The following is a 16,170-nucleotide window of genomic DNA, read 5'->3' on the forward strand; positions in this document are numbered from 1 at the left end:
CTGTCTGTCCTCCGTCTGTATGTGTCGCTATCACGTAAAAACTACCGGATAGAATGCGCTGAAATTTGGTATATGCATAGAATAAGTAGTGGAGCAATTTCTAGGATACTTTTTATCGCATAAAATTTCATAGATATTTAGAAAATTGAAAAAAATACGTAGAAATCGTTTGAACCTGCGTTTCCCTAAAGAGACCATAGATGGCGTCAATCCATTTCACAACATTCGCATATAGTTAACGCGGTGCCATCCGTATCGATACCTGTTGTTCTCACCAACCAATAGATGGCGTTATAGTCAGCAACACAGCATGTTTTTCCTAATTAATTTATTTTGATTGCTTTATTGTAAAAAAAAATACCTTTGAAACAGGCTATACATTTATAAGATTTTCAAACATAAATGTTGCATGATATATTACACAAAAATGTTGGTTTACGTGGGTCCGGTGCGCTCGGGATATACTAGATGGCAAACCGAGTAATTTCGTTTGTTGTCGCCCCAACTAACAGATGGCGTAGTAGTTCGTGTCACATAACCAAATTAATTGGTTGCATTAAGGAAATAAATTGGATAGCTGTGAAACAGACTATGTGGTAAGTTTTAAAAAATAAACAACGGATGATATATTAAAAAATAATTACGGGTTACGCGGTTTCGGACGTATCATCGCAAGTATACATTATTACGCGTGGTAAGAGCTCCGGCGCAGATAGATCTGTTTGTACCTATAATAATATTCTGAATCCAGACGGGTAAGCAATGGTCAGTCTATAATAAGGTACCTATTATATTTTACAGTGTAAACTGGTACGGATACAGAAAAGAGCGGGAAAGAAGGAATAAACACAGGAATTAATCAGGCCTTAGGGTCCCTTTCGTAAATAACCATTAGATGACAAAAGAGTTGTTAGCATTTTTATGTGTAGGTGTATCGAGTGCTTCGCAATTCGCGTAGTCAAACGAATAAGCAACAGTACGAAATTCACGCGAGCGGAGCCGCACGGGTCAGCTAGTGAATACTATAAGGTCAATTTGGTTTATTTTAGTTTTGCAAACTTTTATCAATTGTGTTGGTTTCATATGAAAAAATAATCGAAACTAGTTCAAATTCTAACTGTCAATGTTACCCAAATGATTCAAAATTACCCAGGTTGACTGTAAATCAATAGTTTTAAAACATATCGTGAACTATAACACCAGAACTATATAACTAGACATTGCCACGATTTATGCCCGGTTTCTGAGGAACATTTAGGTAATTTAAACTGTCATTTTTGTATGAGCTTAAACTCTATCGAATCGATAAACTAACGCTAAATGTACTTCTGAAACCGGGGGGGTTAATCGTTTACTTAGCTCCTTACTGACATATTAACATTTGGGAATCATCATGTAACTTGTTTAATAAATCTTAAAGGTTAAATTTGAGGATTATTGATATGGATAATATTATATCCAGTATATAATACTTTTCAATTCTAGAAAACATAAAGAGCTTTTCCGTAAATAGACAACAATAATAGACTTTAAGCAGAATCTGCACTGACCTTTCTATTGTGTGTATTTCAGAGAATACACATTTGCGGCATATCGTTTTAGTAACCTTTTTCAAGTTAAATTAGTAGTTCAGTGAAATAGTTTATTTACAATTATAGTTTTGACTTTTGACATGATTAGTTAAGTATATCGAAGTGTCTTAAGGAAAGAGGTAAATCGTCGTTAATTGTATTTCATTTATCTAGATACAGAGTCTCTATTTCTACTTTATTTTATACTGTACTACTCTTTACACTCTAATTATTTTCACATGTTTACACACAATTATTTTCATTGAATTTATTAATAAAATACTGACCATAGTAGGTATGACGGTAACCGTTATAAAAACTTTCCAAAAATTTCATTGCATTATTGTACCAAAAAAACTACCACTAAATTCAAATAATGTATATAGCAAAATACATGAAGCTTTTAAAACAGCAGTATTGATTGTTCTGAGGAATATTTTGATATTAGACCGGTTCTCGGTATCTTACGTGGGAGTACTGCAGTTACAAGCTGTATTTTTGTGGAGCACATTATTTTGCACAACCGTTCCATATGTGCACGTAACTGTTTTTAATATCGCGGCATATGATGTGGTTTAGTTTTGAGCTTTATTTCAATTGTGAATAAAGATGCAAGATGTTGTTGAATGTTATGGGAATCTACTACTAAAAGCTCGTTGGTAGTATAGGTATATTATAATAACTGATTTTGAATATTTATTTCGTTTTAATGACCTAAATATAAAAAAAATATAAAGTAAATGTCAAAATCTTCTTCAGTTAAACTCAATTGTATACATTAAATTGTGTTATGGAATAGGAATGTGTTTCGATCCCACGTCTTGAAAAAAATTGCTTTATTGCTACCCCTACACTACACTACTATTAAAGTTTACTATTTCTCCCTTGACCTATAAGAATAATCCATTTTCTTATAAAACTTAGTGTTCCCAGTCTATCTATCTATAGTGGTCAACCTAGTGTCAAAGTTGTTCAAGCCGCCCGAAAGGCCTTTGACATGGCGTAACGTAAAATTAGAATTTTCAGATGTAAAGAAAAACAAACAATGTAATAGTTACTATATAGAGTTATATTTCTCAAAGCTATAAATACAATTATAACGAAAAAATCTCGCTTAATACGGTGCGGGAATCGATTCCAACGATTGCGTCTAAATTTAGATTGAACTTACAACGTGCTTACAATCCATATCACAGAAGGCTTAAAATAATTAGCTCCACTAATATAACGCTCTTTTGTACGACGTTCATTTGTAAATTAATGCAAGCATTGAATAGGATCTACGATTGGGTAAGTAATCATTAACATGGGCTGCGGTTTTATTGCTTTTATTTCATAGATGATGATTGAGTGATTACAAATAGTTAGAAATATTTATAAAATTTCAACTTTCTAAGCTCAGGAGTTTCGGCTGTGCGTTGTAATTCAGTCAGTCATTAACAGAAGAGTTTTATATTCATACATGTATATGTTACTGTAAAAGCCCGAACGGTGGTAATTCCTAAGATTTTCCGGTATAACCTAAGATTTACCAACTCGCAATGGTAAAAGTCCGAACAATTCTTTTATTTCGAACTTTTACCTATATTCACTTGATGATATCGAGATGTCGCCGGAGCCCCGCTTCGCGGGGCTCCTCCTTCTGGGTGGTTAAAAAAAAATAACCACGAAGGCTAAGGTGGCCTTAACCTTAGCCTTCTAACCTAACCTACCCATGTCGCTATGCCCAAAACTCCTACTTTATAACTATGTCACAGTATATAATTATACCGTGAAATAGTTATAAACATAGTTATGAAGAAGGATTTTTTTATATATCGTAACATCGTTTTTAAAATCTGGCTTGTTCGGACTTTTACCATTGAGAGTTGGTAAATCTTAGGTTTTACTGGAAAATCTTAGGATTTACCACAGTTCGGACTTTTACAGTAACATATATATGTTACTGTAAAAGCCCGAACGGTGGTAAATCCTAAGATTTTCCGGTATAACCTAAGATTTACCAACTCGCAATGGTAAAAGTCCGAACAAATCTTTTATTTCGAACTTTTACCTATATTCACTTGATGATATCGAGATGTCGCCGGAGCCCCGCTTCGCGGGGCTCCTCCTTCTGGGTGGTTAAAAAAAAATAACCACGAAGGCTAAGGTGGGAGCTTCGCTTCGCTCGCTCCCACCTTAGCCTTCTAACCTAACCTACCCATGTCGCTATGCCCAAAACTCCTTCTTTATAACAATGTCACAGAATATAATTATACCGTGAAATTGTTAAAAACATAGTTATGAAGGAGGATTTTTTTATATATCGTAACATAGTTTTTAAACTCGGGCTTGTTCGGACTTTTACCATTGAGAGTTGGTAAATCTTAGGTTTTACCGGAAAATCTTAGGATTTACCACAGTTCGGGCTTTTACAGTAACATATATATCGATTAACATTTTAAACTTCCAATGATTGAAAACACAATGCAGCATTTTCTTAGGTCAGCTTTCAGCTATCTGCATAATCTAAGTTAAAACGTCAAACAATACAAGCTAAACAACATGATTGCGTTAATCTACATACATGTAAAGTAATAATAAGTGAATAGTCATTATATCCGAAAGTTTAAAGTTATAATTTGCAAAATATCTTCCTATCTTATTTCTATTAATTTAAATCATAAATTTAAGCAAAAGTCTTTACATCCTGATACTGTATTTATGAAATTACAATTACCTACCAATATCTTGTTTATCTTTAAAACAGGGATAATGCCTAATTACCACACAACTGCCCTTCCCCAAGTCCGTGATAAGATTGGTTTACTGATTCAAATAAATCTATACTAATATTATAAAGCTGAAGAGTTTGTTTGTTTGTTTGTTTGAACGCGCTAATCTCAGGAACTACTGGACCGATTTGAAAAATTCTTTCACTGATTGATAGCCCAATTATCGAGGAAGGTGATAGGCTATATATCATCACGCTACGACCATTAGGAGCAAAAACGGGGAGAATTATGACCCATTCTCTCTTACGTGACGCAAGCGAAGTTGCGCGGGTCAGCTAGTACCATATACAAGTTTACGTGAATCATAATTTTGAGATTAAATCGTATGATGCATTTTAGTCAAATTCACGATCAGGTTCATTTTGACAGTGATATTAGAATTACCGAAATAAGGTTTATTTCTTTCCTAATTTACAACTATTGTAACTGTTTCCTATGATTCTGACCAACAGTCGACTAGCTGCGGTTTTTTTTATTACGTATACATATTAGGTAAATACTCAATTTGACTCATAATAATTACTTCTACATGAAAATTGTGCGCTAGAACCAAACATTTTATCTCTATTCATACAAAATACTGTGTCGATGGGAATCAAATTCCGTGTATCGATATGACGAGGTGGCGGTCATTCAAATGAATTAACTGATTTATGTAGGAACCAAACGACTGGACGTTTCGTGCTGAAATTCTAAATATTGGTCACTTTTGCTGCCGGAGGCGTTTGTAAAGGCAGGATTTTGTGAACATCCCAACAAACTAACTAAAATATTGCATTTAAAAAAATATTTATACACATTTTGATCACCGGAATTCACATTTGGACTATTAACAAATATCTAGGGAATAAGAATAAATGGGTGGGCTCTCAGCATGAGATATAAAACTACAGTCCAACGCGTAGGTTAGGTATGACATAGGTTTAACCCCTGTCTATGCACTGTTTAAGAATCTTCTCTTTCTCTTGATTTATACTCGTAATTGATACATTCATTTTCAAATACAAGTGAAGTATAATAAATGACACTATCAAAATATGGTTAAATACATGAATAATGTTAACCGTCATCTAGTAATAAAAATAATATACGAGTAATTTACAAGCAACGTTCATACAATCTGTAACTTCACGCTCTACTGAATGCCCTTCATACTCATTCAGTGTCATTTAAATAAATTTTCAACTAAAATAAAACATAACAAAAACTATCAACAATGATTGGCGAGCAGTTAGCATTAAAATATGAAATACTTTTGCTTGAAACCTTGCTCGCGAGAAAAGATTTCCCGTGATAAAGAAATATCCTATGTATTAATTCCGGTTATGAACAATCTGTGTATCTTTCATCACTATTCGTTCAGTTGTTTATGCGTGATTTAGTAACAAATATCCATCTAAATATGCAAACTTTTGTTAGGCAGGTTTCTTTTTATTGACTTTTATTGTCCTTTACGACTTAAAACAAGGAGATTGTATAGGGCTTAGTATGGGGTATAGGGCAGGTAAGTAGGTATTACCTTTGTATTTGACTTGTTCAAGGGCATTGTCTACATGTCTTTGAACAGGTCATGGGACCCACTGACCTCCTTTCCGTCCTTCAATAGGTCTTCAACCTCGTTATCTTTTTGATATTATTATGGTGCGACATGTTTCAGACTTATTTTACTCCAGTATTTATAATGAAGACTCCGCCTATCCCTTACATGATTAAAGGTTTACTTCAAAACTGATTACAGATAACAGGCTGTAATGAGTAATTTTTTCATTAAATGTTATTAAAAACTAGCGGACTGGCTTGACTTCGTCCGGGAATTGTATATTCCTTTGATTCCATTTTTATGGGAATTTTGATCCCATCGATCCCGTTAAAAACCTTGCCTTGACAGTAACAAAGATATTTATCCAATGGTGCAGTGCAATTTTCAAAAGTTATGCACGTACTTCCGGTGACTCATTTTTATTTATATGGATCGTAGGACTCGCAAACTTGGAGTAAAGTGATATAAGTAAATATATAATAATAGGTATGTAATACAATAAATATATATAGGGATATATATCCCTCTATCTTTACCTAGTATTTACTTTCAGAAGTTAAATACATCATTAACATATACCCAAATAGTCACATACTATCGTCCACTCATTAGCAATTAAACAGGTATTACACGAACACATTACATTTTACCTTTGCACAAAAGTTCGCAGCGAAAAAATCCTGAAACGTTAGCCACGAAACCGACTTATTACACATACATACATTGAGTATGTCTCCGTATTACTGCGGCAAAATTGGTACAATTTCGTAGCAAACATGTATCTCGCCAGTCCACGAACACGTTGGAATAATTCGTCGCTTTAATTGGTAAAAGGTTGACAAGTAACACTATTTATTGCCTATTGAACTAGGATATCTGTAGTAGATTTTGGCTTGCTTTGTGTGTTGTGTTTTGAACGATAATTTAAGAGGTTCGGTTTTCTCTTTTCCTCTAGTATAGACGATATATAAGAGAAAAGGATAAAGAGATAATTTTGCTTCAAGATTTGGTTGTTTAGTGTTATTAAGAGAAAGACGGAATCGTGATTTTTCTTTAATTTATTATGTATGACTTCTCCTGTAGCCGAACAACGTAGAGTAAATAAAATTGATGATGTAGTAGTTAAATAATTACAATAATTTTATACAACAAACACCATTTAAGCGTTCATTGTGCGTACAAATTAATATTGATTCTTAGAATTATAAATTAATGCACAGTAAAAAATGTATATTAACGATAATATTCCGCTGTTTAATACAAAATTAATTAGAAATGGTGTCAAGCTATGTTTTATAATTATTATTATGTTCGACGTTTTCACACGAAATACTAAAGTTATTTTTCGTTTTATATTAACTATCAACATTTTAATCGCTAAACTTGAATAAATATCTATGTTATATAATATCAAAAAATAATCAACTTTAACAATACTTAGTAAAGAAATCACAACGTTACTTTAACTTAATCAATTAAAAAAAACGTTAACGTCTCTGTACAGTCAACATCACAACACTTAACCTACCTTTCATTAAAGACAGTTAAAGTATAATAACAAAACAAAACTTGGATACGAGTTAACCATTCCTAATAACATAACTGAGTTTACAACTCGTCCTCCGTTTAAGTAGAAACAAGCCAAGTGTGAGTGTTAATACAGCTCCATACTTTGTTGCACGGATCGTTTGTCATGTAACAACAATTTTGATTGCGTTGGATACGAAGCTGAGCCTTTCCATTCAAATACTTTGTAGTGCTTTAGTAAGCATGCAGTTTTTTATATGTGCACGTGTTTCTTTAAATGACTAATAACGCTTTATGCACTTTTCTAACCCCCGGTTTCGAAGGCACATTTAGCGGTAGTCTATCTATGCAAAAACTCATATAAGAAACGCTTTTGAATAGATAAACTACCGTCAAATGCAATCAGAAACCGGGGGTAGAAGATTTATTTTTGTTGCGTAGTTTTATTCCTTGCTTGGTTGCGTTTGGCTAATTTAAACCTTATCTCATACGGGGAAGAGATTATTGATAACTTGTGCAGCTATGGGACGATTGCCCAAATTTACTTTTTTATTTATTTTTGATTGATTAAAAAAATGCCTTAATATTTAGTACACATTTACATTCAGCCACAGATTGTGTTAAGAAGAAACAACTTTCAACTGCAATTCAATTGATATAATATACATAAGTAAATTCACTATAGACAAAGGGTTGCAAGACAACCGAAATACTTACTTTATTTGTGGATAACTGTACCGACTACGTCTAACTTAAGCAATAAAAACAAAGTAGGTATCTCACTAATTTAACGTGTCATATTTCAATATTAAAATACATTTAGCGACATAAGCTAAGTGTACAATTACAACGAATTATTACAAACGACAAAGTCAGCGAGTGAGATCGACTCATATTTGTTCGAATGAGGGATTTACATACATTTCAATAATGTATTATTATGTAATTGCCCTGACATAATGACACGCTTGTAACTGTAAAGGGCTTCCCCGTAGATACTGTTACTAGCTCACACTCAGCGCCATCTAGTTTCAGTTATTGTCACTTCAAGTTCTAAGCTAGTCCGTATTTTTTTACGTTTTCTTTGCAATTTATGTTCATTGTTCAATCACGGTTAAAGAAAATAAATAGGAATTATACAAAAAACACATGCATAAAACAAATAATAAGAATGTACACAGATAAAGATTATAAAGATACCTCAAATATTTAGTAAATACATTTTTATTAAAAGTTTTATTTGAGAAGTAGGTACTGGTCGTAGCTTACCGCCAATAGGGTGATTTAGAAGAGAAGGGGGAAAGTCATTGCCCAACAGTGGGACATTCAACCAAGCTAACGAAAAAAAGTGAAACTTCTAAAGATTTATTTTTCTCTCTCCCAAATGTCAATGGATTAAAAGAAGCTTGATTCTGAATAAATAAAATCACACTTCAATAAAAACGATTAAATTATATTTAAATCGCAAATACCTATTAACTGTAGGTCAAAGAGCAGAAGCTGACCTTTTAAGTAATATACGGTAGCCGTGTTTCGAACTAGGCTATTTTTAAACTGATTGCATCCCTTTTCGACATGCGTAGGTTTTGCTTTTAAAATGTCAAAATGTCAATATGTAACTTTTTTGTCGCGACTGTGTCAATGGCTTTTTAAGCTATTTTTACTGTACTTTTTATGAGGAATGGAGAAAGATCATGGAAGATGGGTTACTGATTTTAATATTTCATCCGGATTTCGTACAATTCTGAATCTGAATTTTACTCCGCCTTAGTTACTATGCTGTAATAATACGATCTCTGATTTGATTTCTTGGTAGAGTATATTGTTGTATAACAAGAATTTCAGTAGCAGTTTGGAGTTTGACATTGTGCTAAACAAGTAATGTAACCTCGTTTGTTGTTATATAGGCTTGAACAACTATTACGAAAAGGGCCAAATAAATTACCGATCATTTTATAGTGACCAATTATTTGGAATGCAAGGCATTATATTAAAAAGAGTGCTTTTGTTTTTCATCTCTTTAAGTTTTCAGGCTTCGTGATGCAGTTATACTCTTCGTAATAATATTCTCATTTACAGTTTTCCAGGAAATTTTCAATACAGCCTCCGTTTCAATAGTGATGTGCGTCATGTCGACCCGTTCAACCGTACTTGTTCAGACTTGTTCCGACAAATGTTACAATAAAATTATGAAAATCTGAATTCCAACAACATACTTTTGAAAGTATCATTAAACACTCCGTAAAAGTTGAAATGTTTATCAGGAATCTGCAAAATGAGGTATAATTTCGTATTTAATATTTGACAACTCACTATGTGCTTGAAGTGCAATTTCTCACTACATTTAGCTAACGGTGCTGAATATTTAATTCTTACACAGGATAATTCTTTTTTTTTGTGACCTACGGATTTTTTTTGGATCAGAATGTAACAAAGTTTGCTGGTTTGATTAATAACTAAGTCTGTTCGTGAAGTCGACCTAATTCCTATGTGTGCCCATCTATTTCTATAACGCTACACGGGACTCGTTTTTGTAGTTTATCTAGATATTTTTCTTTTCTTTAAGTAATCACTAAACGTAGCCAGTCCTCAGCTTTAAACTCACACACAAGATCTTGTTTCCCAGTGCTGTACAGTAGATCTGCGTTGACATGACTTGTCTAACAACAACAACACTCACAGACAATCTCAAAGCGAATAAGCAACATGCGCTCAAGCAAACGTTCTCCTTGAGGCTTCTATGCAGCTTGAAGAAGTTAGACAACATGTTACAGGAACAAAAGATATAGAGTTAAAGATTTTAATACTCTAGATGCCTACCGCAGAAGATCAGGTTTTAGAAGGGAAATGAAGAATAGGAATTGGTACTGAAAAACATCATCTTTCGAGCAAAAAGTTCTTTTTACTGCACGACGAAACAAACATGACTATATCACATAAGTATTTTTAAAGATATGTAAAAAAGTACTTGTCAGGTATGGATCAAATTTATATGGGTCCACGAGGATAGGACCTTGTTTTTAAATCATTTAAAAGTAGAAGCTTTGAACGAGAAAGTTGTGACGACAAGTCTGATTACAGAGGCTAGAGCGTATTGCCTTCAACTACTGATTATTATATTAAGTACTCATAAGTACACGGTTTTAATGACCTTTTTATTTACAGGGAGTTTAATATTTAATAACGAAAATATATTTCAAAGTAATAAGGATTTAAATCATGCCCTATTCATTCATCACTACGTATTTAATAAAACAGTATGAAAACCAGCAATATTTTTGTGGTAAAATCCATTGGTGATTATTTGTCGGTATTACAAAACAGACCGTTTCATTACGGCTAGTTTTGATATGCGGCCTGAATAAATAATTGTTTGCAATATATTCAATAAAGTATTTATTACATACCTTTATATGAAACTACGAACATTTGTTGAGCTCATATTACACTCTCAATTATAATAAAAGGTTTTTTCATTGATTTGATTCTGGATATCGTGTTCAATTCATTTTTAGATTTTTCAAAGTTCGTGGAAATGAAAAAAATGTTATTTTTTACAAATTGTATGGTATTTACTTTTGAAGAATTATAAGTTTGGATTTATAATTTAAATAGCGTTTGAAATATTTAGACCTGACACAACTTACGTGAGTTTTTAATTTAGCATTTAACGGTAGCAAACCGTTTAGATATAAATCCGATTTATAAATTTAATTGCTGTTTCATGTAATGTACTGTACCTACTTTACTTCCTAACTCTCAAATATATGAACCATATACAAACATTTTTGCAAATTATCAAACACTAGCTGACCCGTGCAACTTGCGTCACATAAGAGAGAATGGGTCAAAATTTTCCTATTGGTCGTAGCGTGATGATATATAGCCTATAGCCTTCCTCGATAAATGTGCTATCTAACACTGAAACAATTTTTCAAATCGGACCAGTAGTTCCTGAGATTAGCGCGTTCAAACAAACAAACAAACTCTTCAGCTTTATAATATTAGTATAGATTTAGGTTTTCTGTAAAAACAACATTTCACATGTTCCCAATATCAATAAATATACGCGATACTTTAAAATAATAAGCAATAATTGGAAAGCATCTATTCTCTAGGGTGATACAGCTCGGGTGCGCGGGTCCTGGCTCACTGGCCGGCGTGGATAATTACTGAGCTCAAATGCTTGTTGTGATTGATCGTGCCGGATATTCACACGGAGTTCCTCTCCCCGGGTGCAGCCCCAAGGGACGTATAGCACCATGCATGTTCGGTGGATAGTTGAGAATTTGAGCTGGGTTTTTGAGTACTTTTGTAATATATATTCTTCAGTTTTTTCAGCATATGTTTAGTATTTTTTCTCTGAATTTATGTTTATTATGTACCCACAATGTGCATTCCGATATAATTGTTTATTTAGAAATAGCGACAACTTAACCACTTAAAATGTTAAAAAAAATCTTATAATTTACGTATTTTCACCATTTCAAGATAATTTTTATTTGAAAACAATGTTTTTTTAACGTAGTAGTGTTTTTTACCAGCCTATGTCTATATTCCGTAGAAGTTATAAATACTTTCTAAGAAATAATGTAATTATATTATTATTTTACATTGGTACATAGCCACTGGGTAAACTTCGCTGAACCTAGTTATTAGTAGTTACGTTTTAAATACAGATACAGTCATCAAATGTATCTAGGACATTCACATGCAATATACAAGTTGATCATGAGCATATTAAAGATCGACTTTATACCAAATAGTACAAAGTTATGTGAACACTCTGTATCGGTATTTAAAGTAATTTATGCGAAAGTATCTGTTACTTTTCACGGTTGTACCGCTGACCTAATTTTGGTAGCATGCGTCCAGCCTGTTACAATGATGATAGTAGAATAAGTAGCCGCTTTTAATCAGTTTAATGACTGTACTAATGTTAAATGGCTGCTCGTATATTGACTTGTGTTAAGAGAGAATTATTTATATATCTCTGATATTTGTCGATACTTTGCGTATTATTAGAATTTGATATTTAATTTGGATATTTGTCTCTTTGTTGTTAAGCAGACTGATTTATTAGTGAAATGTCTTAAATATTTGTTAGAGTCATTCGGGGTAACTGTTCGCAGTGGGTAAGTGAGCGCAGGGCCTATATCTCTGATCGGGGTGAGGGGGCGGGGGTGACTGTTTTGGTCAATCGTAGCTGCAAGCGATGCGAACTAGACGCGACATGTCAGTGCGCCGCACCACTCTTTGTTGTTTATTTATTTGCAAAAAACTGTTTTAGGCCATTTGATTGTGTCTTTCTTATTGTTTGGAAAACATTCTGACACACAAGATTGTAAAGCAACACCAGGAAAGTCATGTTTTTTTAATTAAATGGTTATTGTTGTTGAAATTTGCAAGCGTGATATAAAGTTATATTCATTACTTTGGACTCAGCGGTTCTTATATTCAATTTTGGGGTCTGCGGGAAAGTGTGCGCGGGTAAGTGGGCGCACGCGCACACTTGCCCGGATTCATAAAGATAAATAAATTTATATAATTTTAGTAGCAAATAAACTCTTATTTACTTATTTATTTTAATGTAGCGCCATGTTGCGAAATTATATTAGAAAAAAACCTGAACTTGCGACTGTTACAACAAATCGCTAAAGCAAAAGCTCTAATTGAACAGGGTAAAAGTAAAGCAATTAGTATAAGCGAGTCATGTCTTCGCAAAAGACTTAAATTAAACGTAGCTGCATCTTCAATAGGTCGGTTTAAGCCAGAAACAGTACAAATTATTTAATTTGATTAGGTATTTATTTTTTTATATTTATACCTAGAATGTTCAAGTAGTTTTGTTGGTTTTGTGTTTAGATTTTCTGAGAAGGAGATGTTTGGTTCTGGTTAATTTTCATTAAATTTACTTCAAAGGCTAGATAATTTTGGTGAAACAATTTAATTAATATCATTAATTTCGGTCAAATTAACCAATACGTTTGCTTGCCCCAAGTGCGTCTTTTTACCCCATAGCTGTGCGCACACTTACCCACAACACGGGTCAAGTGTTCGCATTCCGACTTTCAGTTGTTTTTGTCTGTTTGAATGAAAACTAATATACTTACAGATTTAGTTTGTCTTCCAAATTGTAGTCTAATAAATGTTTATTTTGATATGTTACTTTTATTTTACTGATTACCCTGTTCTAATTCACAATGTGGTCCCAAAGGTGAAAGTGCGCACACTTGACCCGAATGACTCTATATCAGTACTTAAACAGTAAAGTAAGAAATAGACTAGAAGATCCGATCATGAAATTAAGTAGCGACTAGCAATGTATGTAATTTAAAATAACTAGGTTATCTTTTGTTCACTGCAACACTCGATCAAATCCCAATTTCTAAGAATGTACATTTCAAAAGAGTGAGTAAGCGAAAGTAAACTTATAAAACCATAGTACAAATACTGCATTAAACTACCTACGTAGCGATAAAGTGTTGGAGATATCCACATACAAGCCCGTAATAATTCAAACAAAGTATGTTTATAAAAAGATTCTACGATAGACGCATGAATACGAAATGATCGTAAAGCTAGCGTAGGCAGTAATAAGTTAATTACACAATTTATGTAAACGGCAGACTTGTAACGCCATCTCAATGCAGTTTTTGGAATTACTTTCGGTTGTCATTAGGCAGGCTCCTTCTCGATGTTACTTTTGTTTGCTAGATGGCGTTGTTAAATGGAGATTCCAACTTGGTGTTTAGCTTTTTTAAATCAATTACTTACTTTGGAATTACTTCAAGCTAAGCATGTTTGAATTGACAAAAGTAGCTGTTATAAGTTTCCTAGAGTTAATTGCGGAGGTGACATTTTAATTTTTCTTATTCGGTCATTCATCTAACAAAAGCGTAAACGACGCTTAGATTTTGTTTATGCAATAAAAATATGCTATTATGTTGCCGTTCATAGAGATACAGAGTTGGTAGATTTTATAAGTATTTTGTAAAGGCTTTTACTTAACAATCATTGAAATCATGTAGCACTGCATCTAGATTCCGGTGAAGACATCGCATGGCACTGTCTTAGGCCCAGCGCAGACAGACCGGAATAATCCTCGCGCGGTCTCGAGCATTTTCTTTACGGCTCGCGACTGCTCGAGCCTGCGCGAGGAAAACTTTCTAGGTTACCATTCTTCATTAAACAGGCCAGTTTTCGTGAAAAATCGTCAACGATGGTAGACTGGGCCATGATTATAATTGCTCTTTTGACTGAAGAAGAATAAAAATGACGTTCTCTCTCTTTTAACTCAGTAACAACATTGAAATTTTTCGTACAATGCTCGCGCGTCCTCGAGTATGCGCGGGGATACCCGCGCATCCTCGAGGACGCGCGAGCATTTTTTGTCAGGTTCAAGCAATTATGCCCTTTATTTTAATTAATTTAAAGTTGATTTTCAAGTGCGTTAAAAAAATCCTCTCCGCTGCGCTCCTCTTGGTCTGCGCTGACCCTTTATGTTTTTTAACAATGTGTGCCACTAGATGGGGCTGTTTAAATACATTCAACAACTCCATCTAGTGGTAGACAGCAAAACTAACATGAAAAAAGTAAGAGTTCCTGAATCACGCAAACAGCGAATTGAAACGACACGATGTATTCACATGTAAGTATGACACAAATTATTCTCAAACGTAGCTTTAAGGCTAGTCGTCGTTACTGTCGTTTGAAAAACTTGACAAATCTTCCAACACATCGATACATACTTAAGACTTAACTTATATCTAATTCCCGTGATTTTAATTCAAGTATTATGATGAAGTATAACCAGTGTTATGGCATTAAGCTATAATACCTACCAAAAACATCTGCTTTCTAACTGAAAATTGTCACCAATTAGGCTGATAATATTCTTTATTATTATTTCCCTTAGTCATACTTTGGAACAAATAAAGGTACAATAATGACCAAGTTGCTGTCGTGACTTTGATTACCGCTGCAGGTTATATCGTGCCATTGACTAACCTTTTAATACCTTTTAATACCATTTTCCTGCGAGTGTGATCTACACCCGCGCATCTAGATCTCTTAACCAGACAGCCGCGTCTACCCTGTATTCGTGCAGGTCACTCATCCCGCCGGGAAAACACCGAATCGAACATTAGTCCTCTACATGTACTTATCATGATTAACTACTATCTATCAGTATTTCAGGAATCATGCCAGTATTAAGTTATTCTAGGTGCCTTATTCCTCCAGCCATTTGTTTTTAATTTTTATTGCGATCAGAGTTCAGATCACTTGTTATAAATTTGTCGTTATAAAATATTTTGGTTATCTTATTTTCTTTGGTAGTTATCTTTATTTACTGTATCATGTTATTATGGCCGTTAGTTCCTAAGAATAGTCCTTACTTTGGTTTTCTATGTAAGTAATTGGGCTTGGCATACATATGTTTATATGTATGCTACGTAAACAATGTATAAGAAACGCTGGTAGCTTTAGCTTGTTTTTGATAAAAGAATAGTGAGTCTTCGTTCTTCGTTGACATCTTTCCTTGCTACTTATAAGGTCTTGTAAATGATGAATTCCATGCTCACTATATGTGGATGGCTAGACAAAACGAGATATCAGCTATAACTTGCCATATAGGAGATCCCTAAGTTTTTACTTGTTATAAAGCTCAGCATTTGGCAGTTTTTCTCATTTATCAAGTAGCTGGGATAGGATTCAGGGATAAGGGGTCAGCGTGAAACGCCATTAACAACACCAA

Source organism: Anticarsia gemmatalis, chromosome 12 (assembly GCF_050436995.1).
Source record: "Anticarsia gemmatalis isolate Benzon Research Colony breed Stoneville strain chromosome 12, ilAntGemm2 primary, whole genome shotgun sequence".
Taxonomy (NCBI): Eukaryota; Metazoa; Arthropoda; class Insecta; order Lepidoptera; family Erebidae; genus Anticarsia; species Anticarsia gemmatalis.